Here is a 23,664-nt window from a genome sequence, read left to right on the forward strand (position 1 = left end):
TGGTTCTGATGGGCCTTTTCTTTGCATTAATCCAGATTAGTGTTGACTGGGACTTTTAGGATCATTGTATTGTTGCTCTATGTAGGGCAATGAAAACATCCAGGCCTACATTCACTCAAAAATTCTCACCGAGGGTGCCTGGGTGGCTCAGTTGGTTAAGCGACTGCCTTCGGCTCAGGTCATGATCCTGGAGTCCCGGGATCGAGTCCCACATCAGGCTCCCTGCTCGGCGGGGAGTCTGCTTCTCCCTCTGACCCTCCCCTCCTCATGCTCTCTCTCTCTCAAATAAATAAATAAAATCTTAAAAAAAAAAAAAATTCTCACCAAGAGGGGTGCCTGGGTGGCTCAGTCAGTTAAGCTTAAGCGTCTGCCTTCGGCTCAGGTCATGATCCCAGGGTCCTGGGATTGAGCCCCAAGTCGGGCTCCCTGCTCAGTGGGGAGTCTGCTTCTCCCTCTCTCTCTGCCCCTCCTCCCTGCTTCTACATGCTCATGCTCTCTCTTTCTCTCTCAAATAAATAAATAAAATCTTTTAAAAAATTCTCACCATGAGGGAATGTAAAATGAATTGTCTATATGGAAAACAATATGAAGATACTACAAAAAAGTGGAATAATATAGTATTTGTCTTTTCGTAACTGGCTTATTTCACTTAGTATAATATCCTCAAGGTTCATCCATGTTGCATGTAACAAGATTTCTTTCTTTTTTTTAAGGCTGAACAGTAGTTCATTTTATGTATGTAAAGTAGTCCAACTCACAGAAAGTAGAATCGGGGTTGCCAGGGGCTGGGAGAAGAGAGAAATGAGGAGTTGCTGTTTGATGGGTATAGTTTCAATTACATGAGATTGAAAAGATTTAGAGATCTGTTGCACAACAATGTGAATATAATTAGCAATACTGAACTATACACTTAGAAACTGTTAATCTGGTAAACTGTGTGTTCTACCACAATTTTTAAAGTTAATTTAAAAAATACTCACTTGGGCACCTGGGTGGCTCAGTTGGTTAAGCGACTGCCTTTGGCTCAGGTCATGATCCTGGAGTCCTGGGATCGAGTCCCGCATCGGGCTCCCGGCTCGGCGGGGAGCCTGCTTCTCCCTCTGACTCTATCCCCTCTCATGCTGTTTCTCTCTCTCTCTCTCTCTCTCTCTCAAATAAATAAATAAATAAAATCTTTAAAAAAAAAAATACTCACTCATCTTTATGTGTGTCCCCATGGATGAAGAGGCAGTGTGGTAGTGAGAAGACTGCGTAGACTCTGGCGTTGGTAGTCCAAAGTTCAAATTCAGCCCCGCCACTTACCAGCTCTGCTGTGTCAGTCAAGTGAAGGTTCTAAGCTTCAGCTCCCTCATCTAAGATATACTCAGCTTGTGAAACCCTTGATCAGACTAAAAGTAATCATGACTGTAAAGCTTCTAGTATGTTCAAAAAACAACAGCTATAATGATGACAATGATGTTGTTGCAAGGTGGTAGAGGAAGGGAAAAGAATAAAAGAGAAGGCCCAGCCCTAAGAGCCTTTTAGTGATATTTAGGTTTTTCTCTGACTTGTTTCTATCTAGAAGATAAAGAAACCCCTTCAGTTTTTCTTGAGATGCTGTAGCAAGCCAGCCTAAGTGGCAAACTTAGTCCCTTATTTCATAACGGGGTCATTTAAATGACGAGCCCACAACCTCTTATTATTCCAAACCCTTCATTTCCCAGAAGCAAAAGAACTTCTTCAAATAATAACCTGCACCTGGCTGCCACTAAATTTTATAAGCATTGGCTATGAAAGAGACAGTCTGTGTTGAAAAGCCAGGAGGGAAACACTCTATACCACACATCACTGCTCCATCCTTGGATAAATTTATCTTCATGCTCATACATGCAACCTCTATGTTTTATGACTGGTAAGTCACAGTATAATACCACGTATTATACTTACTCCAGTATTTTTCTCCAGTATAGGTTATTTATAGGGTCTTCTTTTTGAAATGTTAGTCTTAGGAAAAACTTGTCATGGAGTATCATGAGTTGGGCTCTAAAGAATTTTTAATACAGTGTACTGGGTCCTCACGAAATGTGAATGAGTAGAAAGTAAAAAGGGGCCAGATGGCTAAAGAGTGGTGGGGGTTTTTTCCACCTTAAGTGATCAATAAAAACAAAGAAATCTTTTTTTTTTTTTTTTGAGAGAGAGAGAGAGAGCGTGCACGCACATGCATGGGGGTGGGGGTTGGTGGGCAGGGATAGAGGGAGAGAGAGAATCTTAAGCAGGCTCCATGCCCAGTGTGGAGCCCGATGTGGGGCCCGATCTCAGGACCCTGAGATCATGACCATGAGATCATGACCTGAGTCAAAATCAAGAGTTGGATGCTTAACCGACTGAGCCACCCAGGTGCCCCATTAAAAACAAAGTTCTTAAACAGGTTTCAGATTTTTATTATCTAGGCCAGGGGCGGGCAAACTGTTTCTGTAAAGAACCAGATAGTAAATATTTCAGGCTTGCAGGTCACAGTGCCTCTGTCAGAACTATTCAACTCTGCTGTTGTAGCATGAAAGTAGTCATAGACAACACATAAATAAATTAGTAGGCCTGTATTTATGGGCACTGCATTTATGGACACTGAAATGTGTTCCAATAAAGCTGTATTTATGGACACTGAAATGTGAATTTCAAATAATTTTCACTTGTCATGAAATATTCTTTTGATTTTTTTCAACCACTTAAAAATGTAAAAAATCATTCTTAGCCCGCAGGCTATACAAAAATAGGCCACAGGCCAGATCTGACCTGCACGCTATCGTTTGCTGACCCCTGGTCTAGGTAAATTGTCCTTTGGAATGTTGTCAATACCAAGAGGTGTCCTAAATATCCACAAAATAAAATCCAAACATCTTTTCTAACATACCAAGCCTTTTGTTATCTGACCCAAATCTCTTCTCCCACTACCATGCTCCAGTCATCTTCCATCTAAGTCATCTGGTTTTTCATCATTCCAGAATATACCATGGACTGTCATTATCACCATGCCTGTTCTTTCCCCACCAATTCTATGTGGTAAAAACTCATTCATGTCTTAATGTACAGCTCCCATACCATGTTCTCCATGAAAAATTCTTTGATGCACTCCTTCCCCTGGTGAGAACAAATCCTTCATGTCCTTCAGGTTCGTGGGTGCCCTTTGTATGTACCTCACCTGTGACATATGTGTTAGCATCATATATCATGCTGTTTTTGTCTATATTCTAATCAGATGGTCATCTCTGTGGGGAAAGAAAAAATGTGTATTATTCATGGCTATATAGCCCCTGAGAGCCATTTCTTAACACATTGCCTGGTATGTAGCAGGTGTTCAATAAATACTTGTTAATGAATGGGTTTGTTAATGTATTCAGACACATGATCAGAGCGACTTTAAAATATGCTAACACATTTCTATCCTTGTTCTCTTTAAGCCCTGATCAGGAGGGGATCAGGAGCTTTCCTCTGAAAAGGGGACAATACCTGAAGAGCTACCAAATGTTTGGGACAACTTACCATCTGAGCCCTTACACTGGCAGCAAGTGGACAGAGCTTCCAATGCTTCTGAGATAAGAGTCACGTCACAAGGCAGTATTTCATGGAATCCTAGAAAGTAGAACTTTAGGGAACTTTAGCAATCACCTAATACCACAAATCTGTGTGAAATGAGGTGGAGCTCAGAAAGAAGACTGAACGTACTAACTGCACCCCCGGGGACACAACCCTGAGCCAGAGCTTGTTCAACTCCACTTTGTTGAATATGCATTTTCATTCCTTACAGGTAAGTATCTAGAAGTGGAATTGCTAAGACAAAAGTAGGTGTGTGTTTGGGGAGGGGGTTGTTTTATTTTGTTTTCTAGAGAAGGAAAGAGAGAGCAAGCGAGCACAGAGGTGGGGGGTGGGCAGAGGGAGAGGGAGAATCTTAAGCAGGCTCCACACCCAGCATGGAGCCTGACGTGGGGCTCACGACCCTGAGATCATGACCTAAATGGAAATCAAGAGTCGGACGCATAACCTACTGAGCCACCCAGCGCCCCAGTGGGTGTGTAACTGTATCAGAAAACTAAACTGTTCTCCCAAGCACCCTGTACCATTTCACATTGCCAGCAGTAGTGTACAAGGGAATTCAATTCCTTTGCACCCTTGCCACACATGGTAGGGTCAATGATTTTACCGTTAGCCATTCTGGCGGGTAGTGGTATTCCCTGGAACCATAGCAGAGGTTCCAGGGAGCATCTCACACATTTTATTTTGCATTTAATTTGCATTTTCCTGTTGACTTATGATGTTTAACACTTTTTCATGTGCTTATTGACTGCTCGTATAGTATCCTTAGTAAAGTGTCTGTTTAAGTCTTTTGCCCACTTTTTTATTGAGCTCTGTCCTTTTATTGGGCTATAGGGGTTCTGTAGCCTGCCATATTTTAAAAAGAGCCTTGCAAATAGTTTTTAGAACATTTGACCAGAATAAATGTATTTTGGCTCACGGTACTTTATTAACATCTCACCCACATATACAATTTATGCCCCACATCATATGCCTAAGCAGTGATACAACTTATATTTCTTTGCACACTAAACTGACTCATACTTTCAACTTGCAGCTGAAACACTCAATTTCTGCCACAGATTCCTACAAAAAAGCTGCAATATTCCAATCCAATATATGAAAATAGATGTGAACTAAATTGAATTTCTCATATTGTCATCAGGCCTGTTGACCAAAAGCTATTTGATTTGCAAAGCCCTTCCTGGGTAGATGGGTCAGTGTTTATTTTCATGGATTTTGCTGTTCTAAATCAAATCAACCAACAGTCCTTTATTGAGTGCTCTAAGTCATCTCTGTAAGGCATTTCATGCATTACATATTAAATTCCAGTTCACAGATTCAATTCCTCTTTTTTGACCCAACTTTTATTTGTGTTCTTTTGACAGCCTGTATTAAGCCTTTTCATCATTTTTAGCAGCCAGATGTCCAAATAGGAAAGCAAATTATTTCCCTGAAATTCAACATCATCACAATTCCAGTGTAAGTAACAACAATAACACTAAAAAAACCTCAAATTTTTGTAATAATTCACAGCATGTGCATACAATTCAACTACACCTTACTACCACTCCATAGGGTAGAAATTACCTTTCTGTTTCACTGGTAACAGAAATTGTTTCAGGAAGTAAAGAAACTTCTCTGAGGTCATGTAGCTATTGACTAGGAAGGAGAAAAATCTGAACCTTTGTGTTATAAAAGAGCCCACTGGTCTTTCCACATTGTGAGGAATAGTTTCCAAAGTGGTGTCTATTCCAAAATTAGACACAAAGGAACAAATGTAATTCCTACTAAGTGCTGCTATAAATCAGGTAACCCAGGAATTTGGCTCCTTTTTCAGCCCATGTCAACATATTTTAGTGACCTCATTATTTAGAAAGAGAAGTCAAAGAATCAGAAAAGCACAAGGAAATTACAGATCAGTTGAAGTCATACCACACAATTATTTGGAACATTTAGACATCCTTCCAAATTTCTCACTCTCAATTTCCCCTCCACTTTGTCTCTCATGGTCTATACACACACCTACACCTATGTGGAATTATTGAGGTCATGCACCTATATATCTTTATTGCCAAGGGTCCTTCACCAGTCTTATCAGAGGTTCCTGGGAGCACCTCATACATGATGGGGAGTCCACTCTACTCCAGCACCCCTGTTACATGGCCAACCTGCTGCCTCCCCTCTTACAGAGTACTGTGACTTGGATCTTGGCTCTGCAGGGCACGGCTATCCTTGCTGGGTGACCACTGCTGTTTCCTAACTTCCCACAAAGGAACGCTATCATCCCATCACCCTCCTCCTCACAAGTGAGGAACATACCCTGTTCCAGATCTCTCATCAGCACATCACAAACCAGGCTAGGCCTTTTCCCAAGACTTCCCTGTAAAGCTAGTGATAATCCAAAGAACATTTAAAAAAAAAAAAGAATCATTTGATAGCAGTACCCAAATGAAGACCCATCTTTAGAGTCCCTCAGGAGGGTAGTTCTCAGCCTTGCTCCCAGCCTCCACATGGCATATGACACCTCCCACCATGAGGAGCATGTCTAATGCTGACCCTAGGTTTCAGAAAGAGAAGAATTGCTGATCACAAGGAGAACTGACATGCTATGTAGGCACAAACACTTATTCCACCACAGAGATGTGGTCCAACCATATGGCCTCAACAGAAGTCAGAGGACACCTGCTAATGGAAAAGTCTATTCAGCATCAAGCGTGAGAATATGAGCACATCCACTGACTGACCCTGGGCCTGCTGGACTCTTAAGAAACCCATGCCAAACTTGTTTGAAATCTGCTTCCTGGCATCAGCTGAAAGGCATCCTATCACGTCCTATGAGCCTACCTCCTGTGGTGACCAGAGAACTGTACTCATGACCTGTCTCATTTGGTGGATTTCCTCCTTTTTGCTCTGCATCTCACCCTTTCAATTTCTGTTCAGAGAGGCAGAGAGGTGGGCTGAGCTCACACCTGAGCAATGTAGCTCTCCTTTCATAGGCCAACAGCAAATCCAGTTATAGGACCACTTTCATTTTTTGTTTACCATTTATCACCTGAGTTCAGTTCCTCAAGTTCCCATTACTCAGTCTTCAATAAAACCACAGGGAAGAAAAAAAAACTCAACAGCCCATTTCTGACTTGCTTCACCAAACTTGTCAGCTTTTTTTCTGAGTTCTTTAATATTCTATGAGAATTATAAATTACATACATATACACATATGCACACACATATATATGTATCTATGTTATTTTACTTAAATGGAATCATACTACAAGGACTGATTATTCCCACTCAATAATACATCATGAACATCTTCCCATATCAATATAGATTTACAACATGTTTTCTAAAGGCTAAACACTTCTTTATTGCATTTATCTGCCATAATATTTTTAATCAGTTCCAATCAATGTACATTGAGGCCATAGATCAGGATTCTTTGACCACAGGTGGTAAAACCAAATTCAAATTAATTATGCAGAATGGGGAATCTGTTGGCTAATATAACTGAAAATGTAATGGGTAGATCAAGAATGATTAGATACTCAGGCTGAAATATCAAGGATTGATCTCTAATAATTTCTCACTCTACTCATCTCTGCTTCACTTTGCCTTCTGTATTTATTATCTTTTCTCCCATGTTGCTAAGGGAGAAAAAGGTGGAGAGCCATGATAAAGAGACTTTCTAAGAATCTTATGGCATGGGGGAAGGGAAATTCCTCAAGGTAACATCAGACTGCATTTATCAGATAAAGATAAAATAACAATACCAAAAGCTGATAAAGAAAGCACTAGAAAACTATAGCTAAATCACTTCAAATGTGATGTAAAAATATTACATATCCTAAAAAAAAACTACCAACATGTGAATAACACATCTTAACTAGTTTTCATTCTAGAAATTCAAGAATTTTTTTCAATATTTGGGTATCAACAATTATAAATTACAATTACTATACTGAAAGGTCAAAGAAGAAAATACCTAATAGGTCAAGAAAGAAAAACAGGAAAGAAAAACAGGATGAGAAAAGGCCACTAGCCTCCCATCTGAGTCAGTTCCCTTTAAAAAAAAAAAAAACAAAAACTGGGAAATTGGAACCTGTGCACACTTGGTGGGAATGCAAAATGGTGCAGCCACTATGGAAAACAACACAGAGGTTCCTCAATTAATTAAAAATAGAACTGCCATAGGATCCAGCAACCTCACTTCTGGGTATATATTCAAAAGAACGGACATCAGGATCTCAAAGAGATTGAATACTCCCATGTTCATTGTAGCACTATCTGTAATAAGATGTTTCTAAGATGTAGAAACAAACTAACTGTCCATCAACAGATGACTGGATAAGGAAAATGTGATATGTACGCGCAAGAAAAAACCATTCAGCTTTGTTAAAGTAATTAAACAGGGAGGGGCACCTGGCTGGCTCAGTGGAGCATACCGACTTTTGATCTTGGGATTGTAAATTCAAGCCCCACTTTGGGTGTACAGATTATTTTAAAAAATAAAAAATAACTGTCAAATAAATAAATAAAATCTTAAAAAAAAAAAAAGAAATCAAGGGCGCCTGGGTGGCTCAGATGGTTAAGCGTCTGCCTTCAGCTCAGGTCATGATCCCAGGGTCCTGGGATCGAGCCCCACATCAGGCTCCTGGCTCAGTGGGGAGCCTGCTTCTCCCTCTGCCTCTCCCCCTGCTCATGCTCTCTCTCTCTCTATCTCTGTGTCTCAAATGAATAAATAAAAAAAAAAAAAATCCTTTTTTTTTTTTAAAGATTTTATTTATTTGACAGAGAGAGCACAAGCAGAGGGAGAGAGAGGGAGAAGCAGGCTCCCTGCTGAGCAAGGAGTCCGATGCAGGACTCGATCCCAGGACCCTGGGATCATGACCCAGGCCGAAGGCAGCCGCTTAACTGACTGAGCCACCCAGGCATCCCATAAAAAAAAAAAATCTTAAAAAAAAAAAAAGAAATCAAAACTGAAGAATCCCCAATTACAAACAGCCAACTAGGCTTTCCCAAATAAGGTAACCACTTAAGCTACAGCCAATCAAATATTCTCCTTGGTACCTGGCTGGCTCAGTAGGTACAGCATACGACTCTTGATATTGGGGTTGTGAGCTTGGGCCCCACGTTGTGGGTAGAGTTTACTTTAAAAAATATATACATGTGTGTGTATGCTTTGCTTCTGCATTTGCTCTGTAAAAGCCTTTCCCTTAGCTCCTGTTGGTGGGGTTCCCCCAACAATTTCACTGTGACTCATGTTTGCTCAAACAGCCTTCAAAAAGAAGGACATTCTGCACTGTGCAACATAATGAAAACATTGTGGCAAGTGAAAATAAGCCAGACATGGAAAGACAAGTCCTGCGGGATTCCATTTATAGGAGGAATCTAAAACACTCCATTTCATAACTTCAAAGACTGGAATGACAGTTGCCAGGAATTGGGGGTCAAGGGAATGGGGAGTCATTAATCAAGAGACATAAAATTTCAGTTAAGGGAGATGAATAAGCTCTAGAGATCTGCTGTACAACATTGTATCTGTAGTCAACAATAACGTACACTGAAATATTAAGAGGATAGATGTCATGTTCAGTGCTCTTACCACAATAGGAAAAAAAAAACTTTCCAGGAAAGCTGACCCGACAATTTCTGCTTATCTCTTATTGAGCCTCCCTCATCTTCAAGGAATACTGAAAAATACAATGTATTTGAGAGTCTGGGCACATTCTTGTTCCCAATAATCAGGGGGTTCTGTTACTAAGAAAGACAGGAAGAATCGGTAAGGAGAGTTATCTGCCCTTAATTTATTTTTATGTACTTGATCTGTCGACAGAGAGGTTATACTCCTCCACTATTATCCCATTTCTTGCAAAACATTTTTTGTCATATTTCTTATTATGTGAATTGGGATATAATGGCTTCTGACAGTTACATCTTTGTTGTGGATTTTACCTTTCATTGTTTTAAAATGACCCTTTTTATCCTACTAAATGCTCTTCAATCTCTAATGAAACCCTATTTGCTTTGTATTTGCCTAATATATTTCCCCACATTCTTTTATTTATAATCATTCTGATTCTTTGGTATACATTGCTCTCTTACATTCAGCATATAATTTTATTATAGTTTTTTCTTCAACAGAGCATGTACTTTTGTTTTTTAAACACCCATCTTGGAGCTTTATCTTACAATATATAAACTCTTTTCCATTTAATAAGAAAACAAATGTTTGATTATAATCTTTCCATGGTATTTACTTTTTAAATGCTTTTTTCACATTTCCTTTTTTTTTAAATTTTTTATTGTTATGTTAATCCCCATACATTACATCATTAGTTTTAGATGTAGTGTTCCATGATTCATTGTTTGTGCATAACACCCAGTGCTCCATGCAGAATGTGCCCTCCTCAATACCCATCACCAGGCTAACCCATCCTCCCACCCCCCTCTCCTCTAGAACCCTCAGTTTGTTTTTCAGAGTCCATCGTCTCTCATGGTTCGTCTACCCCTCCGATTTTCCCCCATTCATTCTTCCCCTCCTGCTACCTTCTTTTTTTTTTTTCTTAACATATATTACATTATTTGTTTCAGAGGTACAGATCTGAGATTCAACAGTCTTGCACAATTCACAGCGCTTACCAGAGCACATACCCTCCCCAGTGTCTATCACCCAGTCACCCCATCCCTCCCACCCCACCCCCCACTCCAGCAACCCTCAGTTTGTTTCCTGAGATTAAGAATCCCTCATATGAATGAGGTCATATGATACATGTCGTTCTCTGTTTGACTTATTTCACTCAGCATAATACTCTCCAGTTCCATCCACATCGTTGCAAAAGGCAAGATCTCATTCCTTTTGATGGCTGCATAACATTCCATTGTGTATATATATCACCTTTTCTTTATCCATTCATCTGTTGATGGACATCTTGGCTCTTTCCACAATTTGGCTATTGTGGACATTGCTGCTATAAACATCAGGGTGCACATACCCTTTCAGATCCTTACTTTTGTATCTTTGGGGTAAATACCCAGTAGTGCAATTGCTGGACCATATGGTGGCTCTATTTTCAACTTTTTGAGGAACCTCCATACTGTTTTCCAGAGTGGCTGCACCAGCTTGCATTCCCACCAACAGTGTAGGAGGATTCCCCTTTCTCCGCATCCCCGCCAACATCTGTCATTTCCTGACTTGTTAATTTTAGCCATTCTAACTGGTGTGAGGTGGTATCTCATTGAGGTTTTGATTTGGATTTCCCTAATGCCAAGCGATGTTGAGCACTTTTTCATGTGTCTGTTGGCCATTTGGATGTCTTATTTGGAAAAATGTCTGTTCATGTCTTCTGCCCATTTCTTAATTGGATCATTTGTTCCTTGGGTGTTGAGTTTGATAAGTTCTTTATAGATTTTGGATACTAGCCCTTTACCTGATATGTCATTTGCAAAGATCTTCTCCCATTCTGTCGGTTGTCTTTTGGTTTTGTTGACTGTTTCCTTTGCTGTGCAAAAGCTTTTTATCTTGATGAAGTCCCAATAGTTCATTTTTGCCCTTGCTTCCCTTGCCTTTGGCGATGTTTCTAGGAAGAAGTTGCTTCGGCTGAGGTCGAAGAGGTTGCTGCCTGTGTTCTCCTTTAGGATTTGGATGGACTCCTCTCTCACATTGAGGTCTTTCATCCATTTGGAGTCTATTTTTGTGTGTGGTGTAAGGAAATGGTCCAGTTTCATTCTTCTGCATGTGGCTATCCAATTTTCCCAACACCATTTGTTGAAGAGACTGTCTTTTTTCCATTGGACATTCTTTCCTGCTTTGTCAAAGATTAGTTGACCATAGAGTTGAGGGTCCGTTTCTGGGCTCTTTATTCTGTTCCATTGATCTATGTGTCTGTTTTTGTGCCAGTACCATACTGTCTTGTTGATGACAGCTTTGTAATAGAGCTGGAAGTCCGGAATTGTGATGCCGCCAGCTTTGCTTTTCTTTTTCAACATTCCTCTGGCTATTCGGGATCTTTTCTGGTTCCATACAAATTTTAGGATTATTTGTTCCATTTCTTTGAAAAAAGTGGATGGTATTTTGATGGAGATTGCATTGAATGTGTAGATTGCTGTAGGTAGCATTGACATCTTCACAATATTTGTTCTTCCAATCCATGAGCATGGAATGTTTTTCCATTTCTTTGTGTCTTCCTCAATTTCTTTCATGAGTATTTTATAGTTTTCTGAGTACAGATCCTTTGCCTCTTTGGTTAGATTTATTCCTAGGTATCTTATGGTTTTGGGTGCAATTGTAAATGGGATCGACTCCTTAATTTCTCCTTCTTCTGTCTTGTTGTTGGTGTATAGGAATGCCACTGACTTCTGTGCATTGATTTTATATCCTGCTACTTTACTGAATTCCTGTATGAGTTCTAGCAGTTTTGGGGTGGAGTCTTTGGGGTTTTCCACATAAAGTATCATATCATCTGCAAAGAGTGAGAGTTTGACTTCTTCTTTGCTGATTGGGATGCCTTTGATTTCTTTTTGTTGTCTGATTGTTGTGGCTAGGACTTCCAATACTATGTTGAATAGCAGTGGTGATAGTGGACATCCCTGCCGCGTTCCTGACCTTAGGGGGAAAGCTCTCAGTTTTTCCCCATTGCGAATAATATTCGCTGTAGGTTTTTCATAGATGGCTTTTATGATATTGAGGTATGTACCCTCTATCCCTATACTCTGAAGAGTTTTGATCAAGAAAGGATGCTGTACTTTGTCAAATGCTTTTTCTGCGTCTATTGAGAGGATCATAGGATTCTTGTTCTTTCTTTTGTTAATGTATTGTATCACGTTGATTGATTTGTGGATGTTGAACCAACCTTGCAGCCCAGGGATAAATCCCACTTGTTCGTGGTGAATAATCCTTTTAATGTACTGTTGGATCCTATTGGCTAGTATTTTGGTGAGAATTCTTGCATCCGTGTTCATCAGGGATATTGGTCTGTAATTCTCCTTTTTGATGGGGTCTTTGTCTGGTTGGGGGATCAAGGTAATTGTGGCCTCATAAAATGAGTTTGGAAGTTTTCCTTCCATTTCTATTTTTTGGAACAGTTTCAGAAGAATAGGTATTAATTCTTCTTTAAATGTTTGGCAGAATTCCCCTGGGAAGCCATCTGGCCCTGGGCTTTTGTTTGTTGGGAGATTTTTGATGACTGCTTCAATTTCCTTAGTGGTTATAGGTCTGTTCAGGTTTTCTATTTCTTCCTGGTTCAGTTTTGGTAGTTGATACATCTCTAGGAATGCATCCATTTCTTCCAGGTTATCGAATTTGCTGGCATAGAGTTGCTCATAATATGTTCTTATAATTGTTTGTATTTCTTTGGTGTTGGTTGTGATCTCTCCTCTTTCATTCATGATTTTGTTGATTTGGGTCATTTCTCTTTTCTTTTTGATAAGTCTGGCCAGGGGTTTATCCATCTTGTTCATTCTTTCAAAGAACCAGCTCCTAGTTTCGTTGATCTGTTCTACTGCTCTTTTAGTTTCTATTTCATTGATTTCTGCTCTGATCTTTATTATTTCTCTTCTCCTGCTGGGTTTAGGCTTTATTTGCTGTTCTTTCTCCAGCTCCTTTAGGTGGAGGGTTAGGTTGTGTACTCGAGACCTTTCTTATTTCTTGAGAAAGGCTTGTATTGCTATATCCTTTCCTCTTAGGACTGCCTTTGCTGCATCCCAAAGATTTTGAATAGTTGTGTTTTCATTTTCATTGGTTTCCATGAATTTTTTTAATTCTTCTTTAATTTCCTGGTTGACCCATTCATTCTTCAGTAGGATGCTCTTTAGCCTCCATGTATTTGAGTTCTTTCCGACTTTCCTCTTGTGATTGAGTTGTAGTTTCAAAGCATTGTGGTCAGAAAATAGGCAGGGAATGATCCCAATCTTTTGGTACCGGTTGAGACCTGATTTATGACCTAGGATGTGATCGATTCTGGAGAATGTTCCATGGGCACTAGAGAAGAATGTGTATTCCGTTGCTTTGGGATGGAATGTTCTGAATATGTCTGTGAAGTCCATTTGGTCCAGTGTGTCATTTAAAGTCTTTATTTCCTTGTTGACCTTCTGCTTAGACGATCTGTCCATTTCAGTGAGGGGGGTGTTAAAGTCCCCCACTATTATTGTATTGTTGTCGATGTGTTTCTTTGCTTTTGTTATTAATTGCCTTATATAATTGGCTGCTCCCAGGTTAGGGGCATAGATATTTACAATTGTTAGATCTTTTTGTTGGATAGACCCTTTAAGTAGGATATAGTGTCCTTCCTCATCTCTTATTACAGTCTTTGGTTTAAAATCTAATTTGTCTGATAGAAGGATTGCCACCCCAGCTTTCTTTTGGTGTCCATTAGCATGGTAAATGGTTTTCCACCCCTTCACTTTCAATCTGGGGGTGTCTTTGGGTCTAAAATGAGTCTCTTGAAGACAGCATATCTATGGGTCTTGTTTTTTAATCCAATCTGATAGCCTGTGTCTTTTGATTGGGGCATTTAGCCCATTTACATTCAGGGTAACTATTGAAAGATACAAATTTAGTGCCATTGTATTGCCTGTAAGGTGACTGTTACTGTATATTGTCTGTGTTCCTTTCTGGTCTATGTTGCTTTTAGGGTCTCTCTTTGCTTAGAGGACCCTTTTCAATATCTCTTGTAAGGCTGGTTTCATGTTTGCAAATTCCTTTAGTTTTTGTTTGTCCTGGAAGCTTTTTATCTCTCCTTCAATTTTCAATGACAGCCTAGCTGGATATAGTATTCTTGGCTGCATATTTTTCTCATTTAGTGCTCTGAATATATCATGCCAGTCCTTTCTGGCCTGCCAGGTCTCTGTGGATACGTCTGTTGCCAATCTAATATTTCTACCATTGTAGGTTACATCTCTCTTCTCCCAAGCTGCTTTCAGGATTTTCTCTTTGTCTCTGAGACTCGTAAGTTTACTATTAGATGTTGGGGTGTTGACCTATTTTTATTGATTTTTTTTTTTTAAGATTTTATTTATTTACTTGAGACAGAGAGAATGAGATACAGAGAGCATGAGAGGGAGGAGGGTCAGAGGGAGAAGCAGACTCCCCACCAAGCAGGGAGCCCGATGCGGGACTCGATCCCGGGACTCCAGGATCATGACCTGAGCCGAAAGGCAGTCGCTTAACCAACTGAGCCACCCAGGCGCCCCCTATTTTTATTGATTTTGAGAGGGGTTCTCTGTGCTTCCTGGATTTTTATGCCTGTTTCCTTCCCCAAATTAGGGACGGTCTCTGCTATAATTTGCTCCATTATACCTTCTGCCCCTCTGTCTCTTTCTTCTTCTTCTGGGATCCCAATTATTCTAATGTTGTTTCATCTTATGGTATCACTTATCTCTTGAATTCTGCCCTCGTGATCCAGTAGTTGTTTATCTCTTTTTTTCTCAGCTTCTTTATTTTCCATCATTTGGTCTTCTATATCACTGATTCTCTCTTCTGCCTCATTTATCCTAGCAGTTAGCGCCCCCATATTTGATTGCACCTCATTAATAGCCTTTTTGATTTCTACTTGGTTAGATTTTAGTTCTTTTACTTCTCCAGAAAGGGTTTCTCTAATAACTTCCATGCTTTTTTCAAGCCCAGCTAGTATCTTTAAAGTGATGATTCTGAACTCTAGATCTGACATCGTACTAATGTCCATATTGAGTAGGTCCCTGGTAGTCGGTACTACCTCTTGTTCTTTTTGTTGAGGTGATTTTTTCCATCTTGTCATTTTGTGCAGAGGAGAATAGATTAATGAGAGAACAAAATGCTAGCAGGGTAACAACATCCCCAGAAAATATACTCTAAACAAATCAGAAAAGACCTGAAGCAGCGGGAAAAGAAAGGGAAAGAGAGAAAAAAGAAAAAAAAAAGATAAAGATAAAAACAAACAAAAACAGAACAACAACAACAAAAAAAACAGAATGTGATCAAATATGATCAGGCTGGTATATAGATCAGTGCCACACACTAGATTTTGCGTGTATTTTGGTCTATTAGAAGAAAGTGCCTCCCAAAATTTTAAAGAAAGAAAAACTTATATATGTACAAAAATAAGGGTTGATATGATGAAGGGATGGAATAGGACTGTAAAGATGTAAATTATAAAAAATTGTGTAAAAGGAATTGATAAGAAGTTGAGAAAAGAAAGAAGAGGATTTAAAAAAAAAAAAAGGGAGAGAATGTGATCAGGCAGGGGAGTAGAAAAAAACATACACTAGGGATTTAGGGTATATTTTGATCTGTTAGAAGAAACTATCTCAAAATTTTAAAGAGAGAACAACTTATATATATATGCCAAAAATATGGGTAACTACTATGAAGGGATAGAATATGACTCTAAAAATGAATAATAAAAATGTTTTTTTTAAAAGGGATTGATAAGATGTTGGTTGAAAAAGGGAAAAAAAAATTCAAAAAAAAAAAGAAAAAAGACAGTAAAAAAAAGAATTAACTTTGAAAGACTGAAGAATCATGGTAAAAAAGCCATGAATTCTATGTGTAGTATTCCCCTAGCGCTGGAGTTCTGCCGTTCTCATTGATCAGTAAACTTGGTCTTGGCTGGCTGTTCTCACTGATCTTCTGGGGGAGGGGCCTGTTGCCGTGGTTTCCAAATGTCTTTCCCGGAGGCGGAATTGCCCCACCCTTGCCCGATCCAGGCTAAGTAATCTGCTCGGGCTTGCTCTCGGGAGCTTTTGTTCCCTGCAAGCTTTCCATACAGCTTTGGAGGCCGAGAGTGAAAATGGCAGCCTCCCAATCTCCACCCTGTAGAAGCCGAGAACTCGGGGCCCCGCTCCTCAGTGAGCCCCCAGAGAAAAGCAGTCAGTCACTCCCGTCTCCCCGGTCTCCGGCCGCACTCCGTGCTCACCCGGCCTGTGATCGCGCATTTCTATCTGGCACATGACCCCGTGCGGAGTCTCCAAACCCAGCAGATCCCTGTGGTGCACTCCCACGTGGCTCCTCCCGGGGGAGGAAGGGGAGTCTCCCCAGATCTGCCGCTTGTTGGGTCCCTGCTGGAGGAGCAGTGGCCTGACTGCTGCAGATCACGGTTTATGGCAACCCCGAGCTGAGGGCCCGCGCCTTGGCTCCATCTCTGCAGCCGGCTTTCCCGCTCTGATACCTGGGAGCTCTGCTGCACTCAGGCACCCCCGGTCTTTCTGTGACCCCGAAGGTCCTGAGACCACACTGTCCCACAAGGGTTCCACCCCCCACTTAGCCACCAGAGCGACATCCCTCAGCAGAGCAGACTTCTAAAAGTTCCGATTTTGTGCTCCGCGGCTCTATCACTTGCCAGAAGCGGCCGACGGAGGCCCCTCCCCCGCCGTCTAGCCTCCCGAATATCGCCTCGGATTCACTTCTCCGCACGTCCTACCTTCCAGTAAGTGGTCGCTTTTCTGTTCAGAGAGTTGTTGCTATTCTTTTCTTCGATCTCCTGTTGAGTTTGTAGGTGTTCAGAATGGTTTGATCCCTATCCAGCTGAATTCCTGAGAGGAGACGAAATCCAGGTCTCCTACTCCTCCGCCATCTTGCTCCAACCCCTCCTTTTATTTTTTTTTACGTAATTATTCTTTTGTTAGCTCTTAGTCCCTCTCTGGTAAGTTTATAGTTATATATTTTATTTTAAATTATAATTTTAACAAACACACATCGCCTATATAAAATATATTAATTTTAAAAATGTTAAATGGAAATGGAATGATATCTATTAATAATTTTGTGGGAAATGAGGGAAAATTCTAACTCCCCTCACCCCCCCCAGTTGTGTGACTGCTTCTATGATTTTTAACCCAATTACTTATATGAAAATTGTTTGTTTATATCAGTGTATCAGGTAAATTTAGATTCAGCTGCATACTAGAGGCTTTAATGGCTTAAACAAGTAATGCTCCTCAGTCATTCTTGCTAAAGGCCGCTCACACCTCAGCTCTGCCCTGGTCTGGTCCTTAGAATCTTCTCTCACCTTTAGTCATCTCGCGCCAGCCTCACATGCAGGAAAAAGTGTTGTTGGCTCCAAAGTTTTCTCAACTTTGACTGATTTTATTGTACCTGGTCACTGTTCTCTGGACACTTGGGAAAGAGTTAGGGTCTTTCCTAGTTTCCAAGTAAGGTTTGGAGTTAAAACTGTGTTGTGTACATTTTGGTAGGTATTGATTGGAAAGTGGAGGTATACAGGCCTGTTCTAATGCATTTTCTAGAAATCATCCTCCATTTACTTTTCATAAAGTAATATATCCTTATTGTTAAAAATTTGGAAAATAAGTCATAATGAAATAAATCCAATTATTTTTACATGTTAGTGTATTTCTTTCCAGTATTTCATGTATGTGTATGGAAGTGTGACGGAAGGAAGGGGGATAGAATGTTTTCTGCTTTTTGTTTTGTTTACAATACTGTAACCCTTATATCTTCCTTTTTCACTTATTTCACTATAAACACTTCCTATGCCATCCTACATTCTTTCAAAATATTTGAAAGCTACCTAAGATTTTATTATATAGATGTACCAGAATTTCTATAACCATCTTTGTCTTTAAATGTCTTTCATTTCTAATTCTCTGCCATAATAGTGTTACAATGAATATTGTTTTCCATAAACTCATGCTTACATTCCAATCATGTCCTTAGAATATATTCCTGGGAAATGAATATCTAGCTTTTTTTTTTTTAAAGATTTTATTTATTTATTTGAGAGAGAAAGAATGAGAGATAAAGAGCACGAGAGGGAGGAGGATGAGAGGGAGAAGCAGACTCCCTGCTGAGCAAGGAGCCCGATGCGGGACTCGATCCTGGGACTCCAGGATCATGACCTGAGCTGAAGGCAGTCGCTTAACCAACTGAGCCACCCAGGCGCCCGAATATGTAGCTTTTTGAGGTACATTTCCAATTTGTCTTCCAGAATGGTTGATGAATTTGGACTCCCAACATCTATTTTATAAGTAGCTATTTAACTACACTCTTACCACTACCAAGTATTATGTGTTGGGTGGGGAGGGGAATCACATTTTTGGATAGGCAAAAAAAAATCCTTATTGTATAAATCACATGTACAGCACTTGGCCACTAATGATGTACATGTTTTCCATTTGTATTTCTTATTTTCTGAGTTTTATTTCTAGGGCCCATATTTTTCAATAGGGACTTTAATGTTTCATTGAGTTCTTTCTATGGTCTTTTCCACCCTTACTCTTCAAAGGTAAAGTACCAAATTACATGTTGCCAGAAAACCCTCAGTATTTTTTTTTAAGATTATTTATTTATTTATTTGAGAGAGAGAATGAGTTAGAGAGAGCATGAGAGGGGGGAGGGTCAGAGGGAGAAGCAGGCTCCCCACCGAGCAGGGAGCCCGATGCGGGACTCGATCCTGTGACTCCAGGATCATGACCTGAGCCGAAGGCAGTCGCCCAACCAACTAAGCCACCCAGGCGCCCCAAACCTTCAGTATTTTATTCTATAATCTAGAGAGGGGAAAGAAGGCAATTAATTTTTCAACAGCAACTTTTTTCATTCTCTTCCAGAGCCAAAGGCACATTACCATGAAAACCGTGTTGTTGTCTTTATGAAAGCAAAATGTGTGCTCCATCTGTGGACACGAGGGAGAAGCTAATTAGCTTGCACTAGAAAACGACTGTATTTAATCTTCTCGGATAAAAGGATATGAACTAAACTCAGTTGCTTCAGATTTGCTCAGCAGACTCCTTATGAAGTTTCTAATCACATAAGAAGTTTATTCTTGCTTATCTTTATTTGAAAGAGATCGCAACAAGGACAGGAATTGATTTGGGAAATGAAATCCGAAGGCCTCCAAACAGGAATGTTATTAACAATCTGTTATGACTAGTCAAGCATGGGAACCAACCAATCACGCGGATGCTGTAAACAATGTTTCCTCCAGCCACGTGGGTGTGCAGCCATCCTGCCAATGAGCAGGCTCCTCTCATAGAATGAGACCTAGCCAGGGGACTTCAGCTACTTTCTCTTTCTTTAGAGCCTATGAGTCTTCTTTCAGTTGGTATTCTACCATCAGTTTAAAACTCCCAAGCATATTGAAAGAAAAATAACTGGGGGCACCTGGGTGGCTCAGTTGGTTAAGCATCCCACTCTTGATTTTGTCCCAGGTCATGATCTCAGAGTGGTGAGATCGAGCCCTGCCTGGGGCTCCAGGATGGGTGTGGCGCCTCGAGATTCTCTCTCTCTCTCTCCCCCCCTTTGCCCCTCCCCCCACTCAAATTCACGCTTTTGTGTGTGGGTGCGCTCTCTCTAAAATAGATCATCAAACTGGAATTTTGGAGTGGAGGAATTAAAAGAGGTGGAAATAGATGAAATAATTTCAGGCAAGTATCCAAATTCAGTATCTATAATTGAATATTTATAAGAGCATAATTACTAGAAAAGTTTACACAGAGGCCATTATCGAAGAGACTGGAGAACCAACCGAAAATTCAAGGATTAGAGGTTCTGTGTAGAGGTCCATCGGGGACATTAACTAAGAGGAAGCTAGGTGCTCATGCCCATAAACACTAATGGGTTCCTCTGTAATTTAAAAGAAGTTAAGAAACCTTTCAGAATGTCAAAAAAAAACTAATTCCTCAAATTGAAAACCAACTGAAACAAATGAACCCAGTTATATATCAAACTGACATTATAACCATAGAAAATAATTATTTCAAGTGTCTCCAAAACACAGCATTTTCTTTTCATCCTTTGGGGATACATTATAAGAAAAAGAAAAACGCAAAAAAAAAAATCTTGAATTTTATTCAGTAGTTTTATGGTTAGTGGTAATACTGTATTGCTAATTGAAACCATTTTTGTATATTAAAGAATAAAATAAATAAATGATAGAATCCAAGATTTTTCAGTGTAAGAGAAAAGAGCCCTAAGTATAGAACCAAATAAGAATGCTGTAAAAATCAATATAAACTCGGGGCGCCTGCGTGGCTCAGTCGTTAAGCATCTGCCTTCCGCTCAGGTCATGATCCCAGGGTCCTGGGACGGAGCCCCACATCGGGCTCCCTGATCGGCGGGAAGCCTGCTTCTCCTTCTCCCTCTCCCACTCCCCCTGCTTGTGTTCCCTCTCTCACTGTGTCTCTCTCTTTCAAATAAATAAATAAAATCTTTAAAAAAAATCAATATAAACTCATTGTGTGTGTGTTCTAAAGCTGTCTGCTAATAAAGACATGCCAGAAACTATGATTCCTAAATGCCATTAACTACTAAAAAGAAGCAGTGCTCTTTAGAGAAAGAGTGGTTTCTAGATATGGGATATGGAAAATGCTAGGTGAACACGGGATGGCCTGTTGAGCTAAAAAGCAAGGGAAGTGCTCAAAGACTAACCGGATTTGGGGCTAAGAATCAAACAGTAGAATAAAGATATATACTTAAAGAATGCAAGCAAATTTTCATAATATTCTAATCAAAATTAGCTGGCACGTTTGTAAACTTCTATTGCAATAAATGAAAATCACATGCCTTCCGAAAAATGTGACTATCGCTGATTGAAATGCATTGACTATATTAAAATCCACGGGTCTGTGCGAAGAAAACAGCAACAAAAGACTCATTTGCCATCACTGAGGGAGAATATTACACCTCCTCCTTACTTTGGAATTTGTATTGAAGAAAACATTTATCCCGGTTTGCAATAGGAATTATGTTTCAGTGTAATCAAATTGACACAGCTGATGAGAAAGCTCTTTCTCAAAGTAGAATGACAGCTGATGAATGTAAAACAAATGACTGGTTTAGAAAACCACCAATCGGTAGCCTCTTACGTAGTCCTTCGTTAGGGCAAGGATTAACCACAGATGTGAAAACCATTAGGTAAATTGTTAACGGGGAATTGGATCATCACATGGTGCCAAAGAATCACCCTAGAGATTACAAACAGCTTGCCAGGGGGGAAATGTAACTTTACAAGGGAGGGATCGGGCTGTCACCATTTTAAGCCAGTGATTAATCAGCATTTTCAAATAGTAATGGGACAATCAGATCTTATGAGCCCCCTGAGGTGATGTGGTAGGAAATACACACCATCACTTAAGAAGTATTCTGCACAATAAATGCTTCATGTGCACTGAACCAAGCTGGAAGCTCGGACTTGCATTTAGAGCAAGTACAGGGCACAGCGGGACAAGCGAAATGACCCCACGAGGTAAAACGTGAACAAGTCCAGGAAATGGAACTGTTATGGAACTATTGTTTGAAGCAGAGCTTCACGTTGGACCCTACGAACCATCAAAGGCTTTGGACAAACACCAACAATCGTCACACGATGCAGGCTGAAACTCATAAGCAAGAGGGTTCTACAGTAGGATGTGTGCACAGCAGAAAGCATCATGGGTGAAATTACAAAAAATGGACTCCCTTTCATGAGTGGCCTTGCAAGCAGAGGGAGTCCGGGAATCCTGGACTCGGGAAAGTGCTAAACAAGTACCGCACCGTTGGGTCTTCTGCTGATAGCACCTGACAGGCTTGTGGGCCATTGGGACCATGGGAAGCAGCATCTGCTAAGGGGAGGGAGAGACACCAATCCCAGGCAGCAGGAAACCTGGAGAGACCCAGCAAATGCCCGACGGTGGGCAATTCTTCCTGTGTTCTTAGGGGATCATCCCTTAGGGATAAACCCTAAGTCCCCTATGGGAGCCTCTTCAGGTCAATGGGGGAAAAAGAGTGAGAGAGTAAGAAAGAGAGAGAGAGAGACAAATGGGACCTGGCAGTTTCTGGTCCCATTTATAAGGAGCTTGGAAGTCACCAGTCCATCCAACAAGTGAAGAACTGAACAAACTGAAAAATCAACTCTTCTTAGATCCGTAAGAGAAGTAAGGTCACGGGGCAAATCCCCAAATCGGAGAGACAGGCAAATAAAGAGAATCAGCACTTACCGGAGCAGAAGCAGGATCTGCAGCCTGCACAGGAGCCCGTGTCAGAGCAGGGAAAGCGGAAGTGTAACAGACCAGCAGCCAGAGGCTTCCGGCGCCCGAATCCGAGAGTTACAAACCCCAGGGGGACCCACTCATCGAAGGGCCCTCACACTTCTGTGAGTTTTAACTCCAGGAGCTGGACCAGGATCCCACAGTAAATTTCGGAGAAAAATCCCCTCGGGCTTCCAACAGGGAGAGGGGGAAGGGATCCATTTTGAAATACACAAGAGTGCTCTGTTTTTCTTAACAAAAGTCCACCCTCCGGAGAAGTCATTTAACAGGAGCCCAAAAGACCTGGGAGAAGGGAAATACCCGACTCCATCCAGCCGACTCTAGCCATCCTGTTCCCCCAGGGGACGAAGGGGAAACTGAGAAAGACTTGTGAAATTCACAGTCCAGAGACACAGGCTCCCTAGAGATTAAGACCTAATCCTAGGACTATAAGACACTTCCCCACCCCGACACTGTATCACCAAATTACTAAAGGCTTGTTTCTATCAGTTTCTTTTACCCGGTACATCACATCTGGCTATCGAGAAAACCTAAGAACGCATACTAAAAGACCAAAAAAAAAAAAAAAAAAAACAGTCTGAAGAGACAGAGCAAGCAACAGAAAAAGACATGGCAGGGATGTTGGAGTTATCAGACCGGGAATTCAAAACAACGATGATTAATATGCTAAGGGCTCTAATGGACAGACATCATGCACGAAAAGATGGGCAATGTAAGCAGAGAGATGGAAATCCTAAGAACCAAAAAGAAATGCTACAACTCAAAAACACTGTGACAAATGAAGAATGCCTTTAATGGGCTTATTAGTAGACTGGACACAGCTGAGAGAGGCATACTGAGCTATTTAGGGGTGAGCTGTCAAAATGTCTTTCAGTTACTCGAAAATACTCTGCACAAATAGATGAAGCGAATATGGGAAAAAAAATAGATGTGGATGTCCATTATATTTCTATTTTTCTGTTTATTTGAAAAATGTATATATATAGTCCAATAAATGTTTAATGAGATCAAGCATGCAGATTTAATTATATATTTTAATTAAAGATACATCAATATATACTATATTTTAATTATATTTATGTTTAATGATATATAAATATAAAAGAATAGAGTTAACTGTATTATCATTTTCTACCAAGCACTAAATGATTCCAAGTAAGC

At 40.4% G+C, this 23,664-nt stretch overlaps 1 long non-coding RNA gene across 1 annotated transcript in view; it reads right to left on the minus strand.

The window, feature by feature from the left end:
- The window catches only part of LOC129045800 (uncharacterized), a 239,935-nt gene extending 216,494 nt beyond the window's left edge, over positions 1-23,441 (minus strand). The window contains exon 1 of the long non-coding RNA XR_010406040.1: positions 22,453-23,441. This is a non-coding gene — a long non-coding RNA (uncharacterized LOC129045800). The remainder of the gene's footprint in view (positions 1-22,452) is intronic.
- Positions 23,442-23,664: the final 223 nt, after the last annotated feature.

This window comes from Mirounga angustirostris, unplaced genomic scaffold (genome assembly GCF_029215605.1).
Source record: "Mirounga angustirostris isolate CCGP_5_RB_7025 unplaced genomic scaffold, mMirAng1.0.hap1 SCAF_11, whole genome shotgun sequence".
Taxonomy (NCBI): Eukaryota; Metazoa; Chordata; class Mammalia; order Carnivora; family Phocidae; genus Mirounga; species Mirounga angustirostris.